At 42.4% G+C, this 11,244-nt stretch overlaps 1 protein-coding gene across 1 annotated transcript in view; it reads right to left on the reverse strand.

Moving 5' to 3' along the window:
- WDR44 (WD repeat domain 44) overlaps window positions 1-11,244 on the reverse strand; it is an 87,755-nt gene that overhangs the window by 42,886 nt on the left and 33,625 nt on the right. The window lies entirely within an intron of this gene.

Raw genomic sequence — 11,244 nt, forward strand, 5'->3', positions numbered from 1 at the left:
AAGAAATGAATACTTGAACAACGGTAGTAGCCCTACTGCAAGGGTTACATTTTGAATTGCCCCGAGTTCTTTGAAGTGTATTTCCACTTTGATACTGTATTTGTTACATGTTCCCATTCACATAGCATAACTTAACATTTTTGCACTTGTAATAAGGAGAGGGCTAGAGGGGGGTTGTAGGGAGTTATGTTTGCTCAAATAACCCGCCTGTACTGTGCTGGCAGATTTCATGATCAGTTGTAAACTAGATTTCTACACCATCTGTCCTAACAAAGGGTCTAAGATTTAGAAGCATTGCAATATTAACCCCTTCGTGACTGACGACGTACAGTGTACGTCGCCAGCATCGGGGCTGTTTAAACAGACTCCCGGCGACTTTTGCCGCAGGGACTCTGTTTAAACTTGTAGAGCCGACTGTCAGCTTTACAACAGAAGCGATTCTGGCGACTATGAGAAGAAGCTCAGTCTGTGCCTAAGGCCTCATTCACACACAACGCAAGAGCAAAATTGTATATTGCGTATATGCTCCTATGTATACGCACGTATATGCGTGAACTATATGCATTCCCAGAATGCAATCATTCGTAATAGAGATTTTAACAAACTATATACGCGCGAAAAACATGCATATATGCGCGTAAAATACACAGAAATACGCTGCCCGGACGCATCTCGGTTCCATTATGTTTTTGTGCATTTTTACGCTACGCAAATATATGGCTCCATACGCAGCTATGTGTATGGAGCCATTTATTTGCATATGATACAATATGCACGTACGCGCGGCAGTGTGAATGAGGCCTAAGTGTGTCACTCTACTTTCACACTGCACAATGGCCTTCATCTAAAAAAGGTCATCATTTTTAGGTATGCTGTTTACATAGAGACAGACAGACAGACATACAGACTTGGCCCGGTCCTCCATTTGTTTATCACACGCTCCCCTACCAGAAACTGCAGCCTACAATGACAACTGACAGAGGCAGTGCGGTCAATGCAGTGAGTAGGACTAGGTGTGATCAGCTACAGATTGACAAAACACAGGCTTGAGAATCAGCAATGACCATGCCGCTAGCCCACTGCAACATTTTCTCATCCCTCTGCAGTGCAAGCACAAGAGTGGCAACTCTGCTTGGAATTCAAGAGAGTGCACCATCGTTGCCACATTGGTTGGACTTCACTGACAAGATCAACAGGTTTTGGGACATTGCGCTGGGATTCTCAGGAAGAGAAAACTAAGTGTAGATGCACTTAACATTTATTTTAATGGGAGGCCATAGCAAAATAGGAGGCAAATTAAATATAAACCCTAAATGGATTACATCTATTTTAATATTTACAGGGTCTTAAAGTAGAGATAAACCCTACATTGATTACATTTCATTTGCCAAAGTGCTGTGTATACCAAACTGCCAATTATTTAAGAAAAGACTTTTCACATTTATAAAAAAAAAAAATTGTATTTTGTGCTGCGGATCTCTTCATCTCTACATGCACAAAGCTTATATCTCCTGCCGATTGCCTGGTTCTAGCTGTGACTCATCAGGTGGGGAAGGGGGGCATGTATTGGACCACTGCAGATAGGTCTCACTGTTGCGTTGCGGGTTTAGTGGACCCTCAATTTAGCTAATAATTTAACATGTAGAATTTAAAGCAGAACCCTGGGAATTTTTTTTTTTTATTAGCCCTTGCAGTGGGGCTACACTGCAAGGGTTAAGTGGTTGTTGGTGTCTGTGTACTAAAAAAACAAAGATATATTCACCTGAAGCTCCAAGCCGGCCAGCAGTCACAGCACTCCTTCCAGCCTGCCCCCTCCTCCACAGCACATTGTAATGTTCCTCAGCATCCTCATGGACCCCAGCATCCTCATAGACCGCTGCAGAGGAGGGGGAGAGACATTCCAGGGACCGGTCTAAGAAGAAGTCAGCTTGGAGCTTTGGGTGAGTAGATCTGTGTTTTGTTTTTTTAACCTAGACAAAAACGAGCACTTAACCCTTTCAGTGCAGGGGTAGCCCCACAGCAAAGTTGATAAAAAAACATTTCCAGAGTTCTTTATAGGTTTTTAAGCAGAATTAAAACAAGGCACCAGATCCTGCATGTACTAGGTGAACAAAAAGATAACAGGATCTACATTTTATTGCCCATTGTGAATAAAATGTGCCATTGATGATGCATGCACAAGAGTATGTCTGGCTACAAATACTGCATGTTAAATTTGCTTTAATTAAAAAAATACCTGGACCATTTCAGAAAATAGATCACTCACTCGTATGGAAAGCAAAAACACAAGTTTGACTCTCAAAACATGAAAGAGAAGACATTGAAGCCTGTACCTACAAATAGCAGGTATCACTGTAATACACAGACATAATGCATGACCTGTCACACATTTAATGTGCACAGAGGAAGGTTGCTTGCAGTGGCATTCAGTACAGAAATTGGCTCCCTTGCAGCGTGGAATGTGAGTCACCTTTTAGAATTTACCGCAATTGATTTGGGTCGAACCACTTCCTCTATGACAAGCCTGCAAGCCACCCTCCTCCTGGCACAGTCACATTCCTAGCTCACTGACTAAACACAGAAATTCAGCTTGGTACAAGGTTTGCTAAAGATTAGTTTGTGTCAGACACAATGACAAAATAAAAAGAGGGGAAAAAGGAGGAGATAGAGAGGGGAAAAAGAGGGGGGAGGGAGCAAGTAGAAAAAAAGAAATGAGGCAGACGGAGGGGCAAGGGACTGACTTGCCTTGCGGTGTGTAGGCACACACAGCTTACTAGCACACACAAAAGGGTGGCTCGACAAGGCCCTGCAGGGGAAAAGAGTCACCCTAAAGCAGGATATCAGAGATGGTTCTGCGTGAAAATCCCAGTAGATCAGCAGTTTCTGAAATACTCAGACCAGCAAATCTGGCCAGTGCTCAGGGGACCAGTTGATTCTACAGAAAACTAAAAATGTTAAACATCAAGGAGCAGCATCCACTGTAAGAGATTTAATCAGCATTTGAAATAGCTTAAAATTCCCAACCACATCTTATCTGAACAAATGCACACCTCTCCTGAGACCTTCCAGAGCCACACTGCTCCAAAAAAATATCTATACATTATTTATTTTTTTACTGAAGATAGGTATTGGATTACAATTCTAGCAAGACACTTCTGCAGAAAAATGCTTTTTGTACAAAATGTACACATACAAAATATTGGCTTGAAGAAGAATGGTCCATAAAAGCTTTGTATATGGAGTTGGTGAAGAAAAGCACAAGCTTTGACATTATTTCCAGGGTAAAGATTTATTGCTGCATTCACCATCAAGAAAAACAGGGAAATGGCCGAGAACTTCAAGCAGCCGTGCAATTATCCAACAGTAGGCCAGTTTCTAGTGTCCCAATCTTCCAAACACTGAATGTGTATCGTGCCCACTCGCTGTCCCATGTAGCCGAAACTAACCTTCATATTGAACATCACTATGTACAGTTGTGTCCAATACCCAGAAAGTCTCAACAGAGCTGCAGTACTGAATGCCTCCCCGAACTATAACAGAGTACAGACTTTAGGCAGGAGGAAGACAGGAGGGTGTGTGGCTATATCCAGCACATCCCTCAGTGGAAAACTATAAATCACATAAGAAAAGAGACCAGCAAGGCCAGACAAATAGCGGTGCAGGTGGCTGTATTAAAGCAGCATATCATGTTCCTTTATCTAAACAGGCTAATTAATGGGGAGACAAAGAAAACACACTGGCTCACAACTACAGCCTCTAATAGGAAGATTTACTTTTCATTATGGTTCAATAGCAACATTATTTTTTACTGTTATCCCTGACTGTTTTTTTAAAATCTTTAATAACCAAAAATATATTTATAAAAAAATGAAAATCAATAGAGAGAGCAGCAAAGATAAGCAACTCCGGGGGTTTAGTTCTGCAAGACTGACTAATATACACTCACCAGCCACTTTATTATTAGGTACACCTTGCTAGTACCGGGTTGGACCCCTTTTGTCTTCAGAACTGCCTTAATTCTTCGTGGCATAGATTCAACAAGGTGTTGGAAACAATCCTCAGAGATTTTGGTCCATATTGACATGATAGCATCACAGGCCCAAAGAGTGCCAAGAAAATATCCCCCACACCATTACACCACCTCCACCAGCCTGAACCGTTGCTACAAGTCAGGATGGATCCATGCTTTCATGTTGTTTACGCCAAATTCTGACCCTACCATCTGAATGTCACAGCTGAAATCGAGACTCATCAGAGCCTGTGCAAATGGTAGCCTCCGTTTCCTGTTCGTAGCTGACAGGAGTGGCACCTGGTGTGGTCTTCTGCTGCTGTAGCCCATCTGGTTCAATGTGTTGTGCGTTCAGAGATGGTATTCTGCATACCTTGGTTGTAATGAGTGCTTATTTCAGCCATCTCAAACCAGTCTGCCCATTCTCCTCTGACATCAACAAAGCATTTTTATCCACACAACTGACGCTCACTAAATATCTTCTTTTTTTCAGATCATTCTCTGTATACCCAAGAGATGGTTGTGTGTGAAAATCCCAGTAGATCAGCAGTTTCTGAAATACTCAGACCAGCCCATCTGGCACCAACAACCATGCCAAGTTCAAAGTCACTTAAATCCCCTTTCTTCCCCATTCTGGTGCTCAGTTTGAACTTCAGAAAGTCGTCTTCACCATGTCTAGATGCCTAAATGCATTGTGTTGCTGCCGTGTGATTGGCTGATTAGTAATTTGTGTTATCAAGCAATTGAACAGGTGTACCTAATAAAGTGGTGTGTGTGTGTGTGTGTGTGTGTAGTTTGCAGTTCTTCTCAATCAGACGGTCATACCTAAATTACACTCAAAGGCAGAAGCATCTTGCTGACAGAGAAGCTAGCAGCAACATCCTACATTCAGTTCTTCGCAAGTAAGGTTGGTGTAACATTTATATGGATAGCGTGTTAATGGAGCCTATTGGCCGCTGCTGGCTGACCCAATATCAAGGGGCCACCGATTACACACAATTGCTATTACCTATCTGTATTAGCAAAATGGTTATCAAGGCATCTTTAGGCTCAACCAGATCAGCATGTTGCTCTGCCATAGAAGATAACTAGAACTAGCAAGTGTAGAAAATTCAGCCCATTGTTATTTTATTTGCTAGGGACACAATAAGTAAAGGTTTGCAATGGTTGACATACATATAGGTCTGATGCAAGAGTCCCACAATTCAGCCTCATTCTTCAACCCATCAAAAGGTCAAAAATGCCCACTTTTCTGTGGAATAAGTATTCTTCTGATAAAATAACAATCCAGTAACTCATTTATACAGTCTTCCAAACATGAGCATGCTTACCTGCAAAGTGAATGTTGCCGGCTTTGTTGGTGATCTGTCAAAAGAAGAATTGAGGAATATTAGACGTTTGTTTTTTTACACAAATCAAAAATTTAAAAGGGAACTAAAAAAAGGTTTTAAGCCATGTATGTAAACAAGTCAATGGAAATGTTGTTATCCAGGCAATTGTTTGCCAGGGTTGCTAAAAATTTCCCAATGTACAGGTATACTCATGAAAATATGACACGTTATTTTATAATAAAATGCTCAGGAACCCAGACAGTTCAAGCTGACCAAAGGATGAAAACAGCATAAGCAAAGGTTGCCTTCAGTGAAAGTCGCATGTCCAAGCAATCATTAGGTCCAGAGATATAGCCAGCTGAATTTTAGACAAAAATCGACTTTTGCAGGCATGTTAAACCTGACTCTGCCCCTTTACCTTCCTCATAGCCACTGAGGCCACTAAATCACATTCAAGTGTATTTAAACCCTTTGTTGGGGTGCCCACACACCTTACGATAATCGTACGATAATCGCGGGAAATCCCGCGATCGTACGATTATCGTAAGGTGTGTGGAAGCCGTGCGACCTCTACTACTGTAAGGTCGCACGACTTTAAACTTACGGACATGTTCGAAAACCCGCCGAGCATCGTACGATGTTCGGCGGGTTTGTGGCATGTCCGTACGATAACAGCCGTACGGGCCGGTGTGCGCAAGCGCACACTGCCCGTTCGGCATTGCGGTCATCGGAAGCCCGCCCCTCAGGGGGCGTGGCTTGCGATCATCGCAAGTACGATCTGCCTATGCAACATGGGCAGATTGTACGTTTTTTTAAGTACCTTACAACCATCGCAAGAGAAAAGTCTTGCGATGGTTGTAAGGTGTGTGCCCAGCCTTGGACTCATCTGAAGTTCTAGCACAAGACTTTTTATTTTAGTAACTTAATTTAGGAAGTGCATTTTTGCCTCTTTTTTGAACAGCAGCACATTATGGGAACAGTTTCAACAGTTTTAGGACTTTTTATATAGAAGTACATGGTGGCATGTGCATGTTACCATAGAGTAATGATCCTCCAAGTGAGGCTCAATGGGTCAGCATCCTGTGATTTCAGAATGTCCAGTCACTGTGCACAGCAGTAGCTCATCGAACCAATAAGGGCGACAACGCACCTTGCAATGGGCTGTATGCAGCAGCAGTGTTGTCAACTTTACTTGTATGTTTCATCTGTGCATGATTACACATGCTGATGCACAAGAACATGAACATTCCAGTCTCAACTGGAGAAGTCCAACTTCATATCCAGTAATTGTGCACAGGGGAGCCAACAGATAAGGGTAACAAGGCTACTGCTGTATATAGTCCATGGAGAGACACCATTATCCTCCTATTTCTGGAGCTGGCAATGCATATACTTATGAAGGGAAGGAACCCTAAAGAGGGGAAAAAAGTGCCAATGCTTTAACCAGACCCACATACAACCTTTTTTTTTTGTAGTGAAGGTTTACATATCTGTAAAAAATAAGTCACGGCAACTGGACTTGCTGTATTTTTCTTGAAGATGTTTCACTGGTCATCCAACCAGCTTTCTCCATTCTGAATTGAGAAAGCTGGTTGGATAACCAGTGAAACATCTTCAAGAAAAATACAGCAAGTCCAGTTGCTGCGACTTATTTTTTACAGATATACCATGACCTGGATGAATGAGAACCTTCACAGACACGAAGGTTTACATACACTTTCATTGACTAATTTGGAGGATTAAGAGGCAAGTTTGTATCAGCTGCCTACATTTCTGGATTTATTGATCCTTTTGACATGCAGTTTTTCACTGAAGACAACCTCTGCTTTTAAACCACATACTCAGTCTAGGTGCACAAGTTTTCAAAAAGGATTACTTTAGCATCATTAGGCCTATGCAGAATAAATGAAGCTCAAAATTAGGGATGCACTGATACTATTACCGATGCCAAGTATTTGGGCAAGTACTCGTATTCGCCCAAATGCTCTAATGCCTAGGCTGATACCGGAGCTTCCAGTATCAGGAAGCCAGGCGGCGAGTCATTGCATGCTGCCCGGCTTCCTGATTGGTGGGGAAGCTGGCCAATCAGGAAGCCGGACGACAAGTCATTTCCCGCCCCCCGGCTTTATGATTGGCTAGAAAGCCAGCTTCATGCCGTGTGGCAAGTCTTTACACGTCGCCCAGCTTCCTGACTAATCAGGAAACCAGGTGGCAGGTCAATACATGCCGCCTGGCTTCCATAATGGGACTTGGTATCGGCAAGCACCGAAGAAAAAAAAATGGCGTTACTCGATACCGAAAAACCGCCATCGGTGAATCCCTAGTAATAAATGTATGTGCAGCTCCTATTCAGCACTCACATACAACATTTATTTTTTTTGAAACAAAACTTTAACACTAGATAAAAAAGTAAGAGTTTCCACTTTTCTGAATAATGACCGCACCCCACAGCAAAGCATGGAGCTCTGACAATTTCATCCGTTCTTCTTGTCTGACCTTGCTGAAGTGTCCATTTCAGCAATTGACAGTTAGGATTGAACTTCTTTATTGTCAGCTCCATGGAAAGCATCGGGTTTATAATATTTTGTTACAAAGATTGCATGCCAAGCTTCATGTAGTCCCTAGAGTGGACAGTAAACCTGAGAAATAGATGTGAAAATAGGAGCCGTCTCAGCTCTACACGTGCTTTCAGTCACAATGCGGCAGAGGTGCTGAATCAAAATGCATCATTGTGAGGGTGAAGGATACTGAAGTGCTGATATCTGCATTATATCAGATTTTATCAAGTGTTTTACATGCACAATGATGGAACCCATAGCATTAACCTGAAGTACTTATAAAGAGCTTTTTGATCAATGCGGAGGGAAAGTGTCAGTCACCCTGGATATGTACCATGTGATGGAGATTGGGACACCATTGCTATGAACAGAAAACATTGAAGATGGATCAAGTGGTCTTTTCTTTTTTCTTCATATCAACTCCTGAGAAATAGAGATATTCAAGTGTTGTACAGATCTGTGAGATTTTATTAGTGCCCACATCCAAGAAGCATGAAAAGCTTCCCATGCTAGGGTCTACAGAAATGGTTGCACCAAATCTGAACACTTGCAGGTTTTCTGACCTCCTGGATGAAGACGACAGAACTATGGCACATAACTAACATTAGTTAGACATAACTTTAAGGCCTTGTTCACATTGAGCATTTTGTAGCGTTTTTTCTGCCCTAAAAAAACACAAAAAATGTGCCCCCAAAAAATCAATTTCTAGAGCCCTGTTCACATCTGAGCATTTTGTCGCAAAAAGCAAAATGCCTGTCACTGGAGCTTGGACAGGTAAGTCCTTTACACATAGACTCAACAGGAACCGCTTGAAAACGTGTGTTTGCTGTTTTTGTGTACGTTTTACACGTCTTTGCTAATTAACGTCAATGAGCTAAAAATTGCTCACAAAAAAACGGGCAACTTGATTTATGTGCATAAACCGTGTGCAAAAACATGCATCACAAACGCGTGTAGAAATGCGCAAAAACACGTGACCCCTAGCCTAATGAAGAATCTCAGCTCTGTGTGATGATAGCTGCAACCTGGTAGCATGATCTATACACTTCACTCACATACTGTAGATGTAACAACACCCACTATGTAAACACTGTACTGCTCACGCTATTCTGACCCAAACCAGGTACATGGAATGCATTCTTCAGCCATCATACACCACCGCCATCAGTCATGGAATGCATTCTTCAGCCATCATACACCACCGCCATCAGTCCCGTCACCGCAGAACAGAAAGTCCAAGCCAGCACCGTCATGTCTCCTCTCTCTGTAGAACTGCAAGAAGGCTGACTTTGAAATAACACTCTGCAAAGCACAATCGGATCAAAATGCTCAACGCTCCATACACTATTAATGCACATAAATCTTTTTCCTTTTACCTTGATCTTTCATAATTCTGCTGGGTCATTATAAACAATATTTATAGCTAACACTTAAGTGTTTATGCGGATACAAGGACAGGCCAAGGCAAAACGCTAGAACTTACAATCCATACAAATGAAATACCAGTCCTTGCCATGTCTTGTTTGCCAAGTCAAGTCTAAAAAATGGAGTTGGCATAGTATGTCAGTAAGGCACATCCTTCCACGGTCACAGCGATGTAAGATTTGTGGAGAGGACCATCAGGCACACAGCACTGTAATATGGCATGAGGAGCGTGCCTGCTGCGAAGTGCTAGTTACACGGTTGTCCGAGTCACAAAGCAGGAACACATCAGTAACCAGTTAAAGAAGAACTCCAGGCAACATTATTCTTAAACCTTGTAACCACCAAGTGCTCGCTTTGGTCTAGGGAGGAAAATAAAATGGTTATACTCCCCTGAACCTCACTCGCTCCCTCTCCACTCCAGCAGTCCAAGGCCCTGCGAGTCATCACGTTCTATACAGTGTATGGAGACATTCCAGAGGAGACAGGCGGCAGGAACCGGTCTGGGAGCTGGCTCCCGAGTTCTGGTGAGTATAACCTTTTTGTTTTTCTCCCTAGACGGAAACTAGCACTTAACCCTTGCAGTGCGGGGATAGCCCCAGCGCAAGTTCTTCTTTAAGCCTCAATACAAGATCTGCACGCTTGCTCTAGGTCACTGAGAAAAAAAAATGAAGCCAAAAAAATGAAGCCACAGAAAGCCAAGTACAGGCTGTCCCCGGGTTACCAACAAGATAGGGTCTGTAGGTTTGTTCTTGTTGAATACTTACAAAAGTTGAATTTGTAAGTAAATTGAAACAGGTAAATTTTTTAAGCCCATTTTTTTTTTTTTTAGTATTGGATAGCATAGGGAAGAGCTAACCCACTGTAATGTTTGTTTTGCTCTGTGTGCCCCTGTTCAGAAGACTTCACCTCACTTTCTGTCCCTGTGACAATTGGATTTTGAACATTTTGGGTTGTCGTGGAAACAAGGATTGGTGATAAAACTTCAGTAGAGACACCTTTTTCCCATGAATACTCTTACAGCAGTGAATTTCCTTCCTAGGGGTAGATTTCCTCTCACTTCTGGTTGTCCCAAGGACAGGAAGTGAGATTAAATCTTTCTAATGAGGATACAGACAGCAGTAAAAACCTCACAGTGACCCGGAAGAGCCAACTTCCTGTAATGTATGTACAGTACTACAAACCAGACCCAAAAAAGGTGGACACTCCTCATCAGCAAGATTCTGGTAGCATTACAACTACCTCTGCTGTACAGTAATAGCCTCCGTTTGTACATAGGAGTCGTGTACAAGTCGATGTTTGCAACTCGGGGACTGCCTGTAAATAGAATTTTCAGGAAGCAAATGGCAGCCTGCATATTTCTATAGTGGAAGATTTCTCATGACTTCCTGTTCCAATTACCCTTCTAAAATTTGGGATTTCCTATTAACTGTAGACCGCAATAAAACCAGACGGGAGTTCTAACCTTCCCCCACTTCATTGGTCAGATACACTTTTAGTTGTATGTTCTTTACAACCTTTCTCTCCCCAGTCTAGTTGCTAGAATTGCTCTATTTTGCACTATCTTTGTCTCAAAGAATTATAATTACCATTATAAGGAAATTATGTTCAATTAGGCTACATGCAGATATGTAAAGAATTATGTTGTTGTCATGAGACTTGATGCCAATGACCTCCATCCAGCAGCTACTGGAATATCAGATGAGTGATTGTGTCGCTTGTGAATCACATAAGTGAGGGAACCACTTCCCCTAAGGCCCGGTTCACACCTGGGCGTTTTGTAGCGCGCTCCTACGCTCTGCAAAACGCTTATTTCCTATGGGTATGGTTCACACCTGGGCGTATTACAGGCCGTATGAACGTGCTACAAAACGATCTACGCCCAAAGAAGTACAGGAGCTTATTTGGGGCATATTTGCCGCGC

Source organism: Nanorana parkeri, unplaced genomic scaffold (genome assembly GCF_000935625.1).
Source record: "Nanorana parkeri isolate BGI_ZX_2015 unplaced genomic scaffold, ASM93562v1 scaffold373, whole genome shotgun sequence".
In the NCBI taxonomy this organism is placed as follows: domain Eukaryota; kingdom Metazoa; phylum Chordata; class Amphibia; order Anura; family Dicroglossidae; genus Nanorana; species Nanorana parkeri.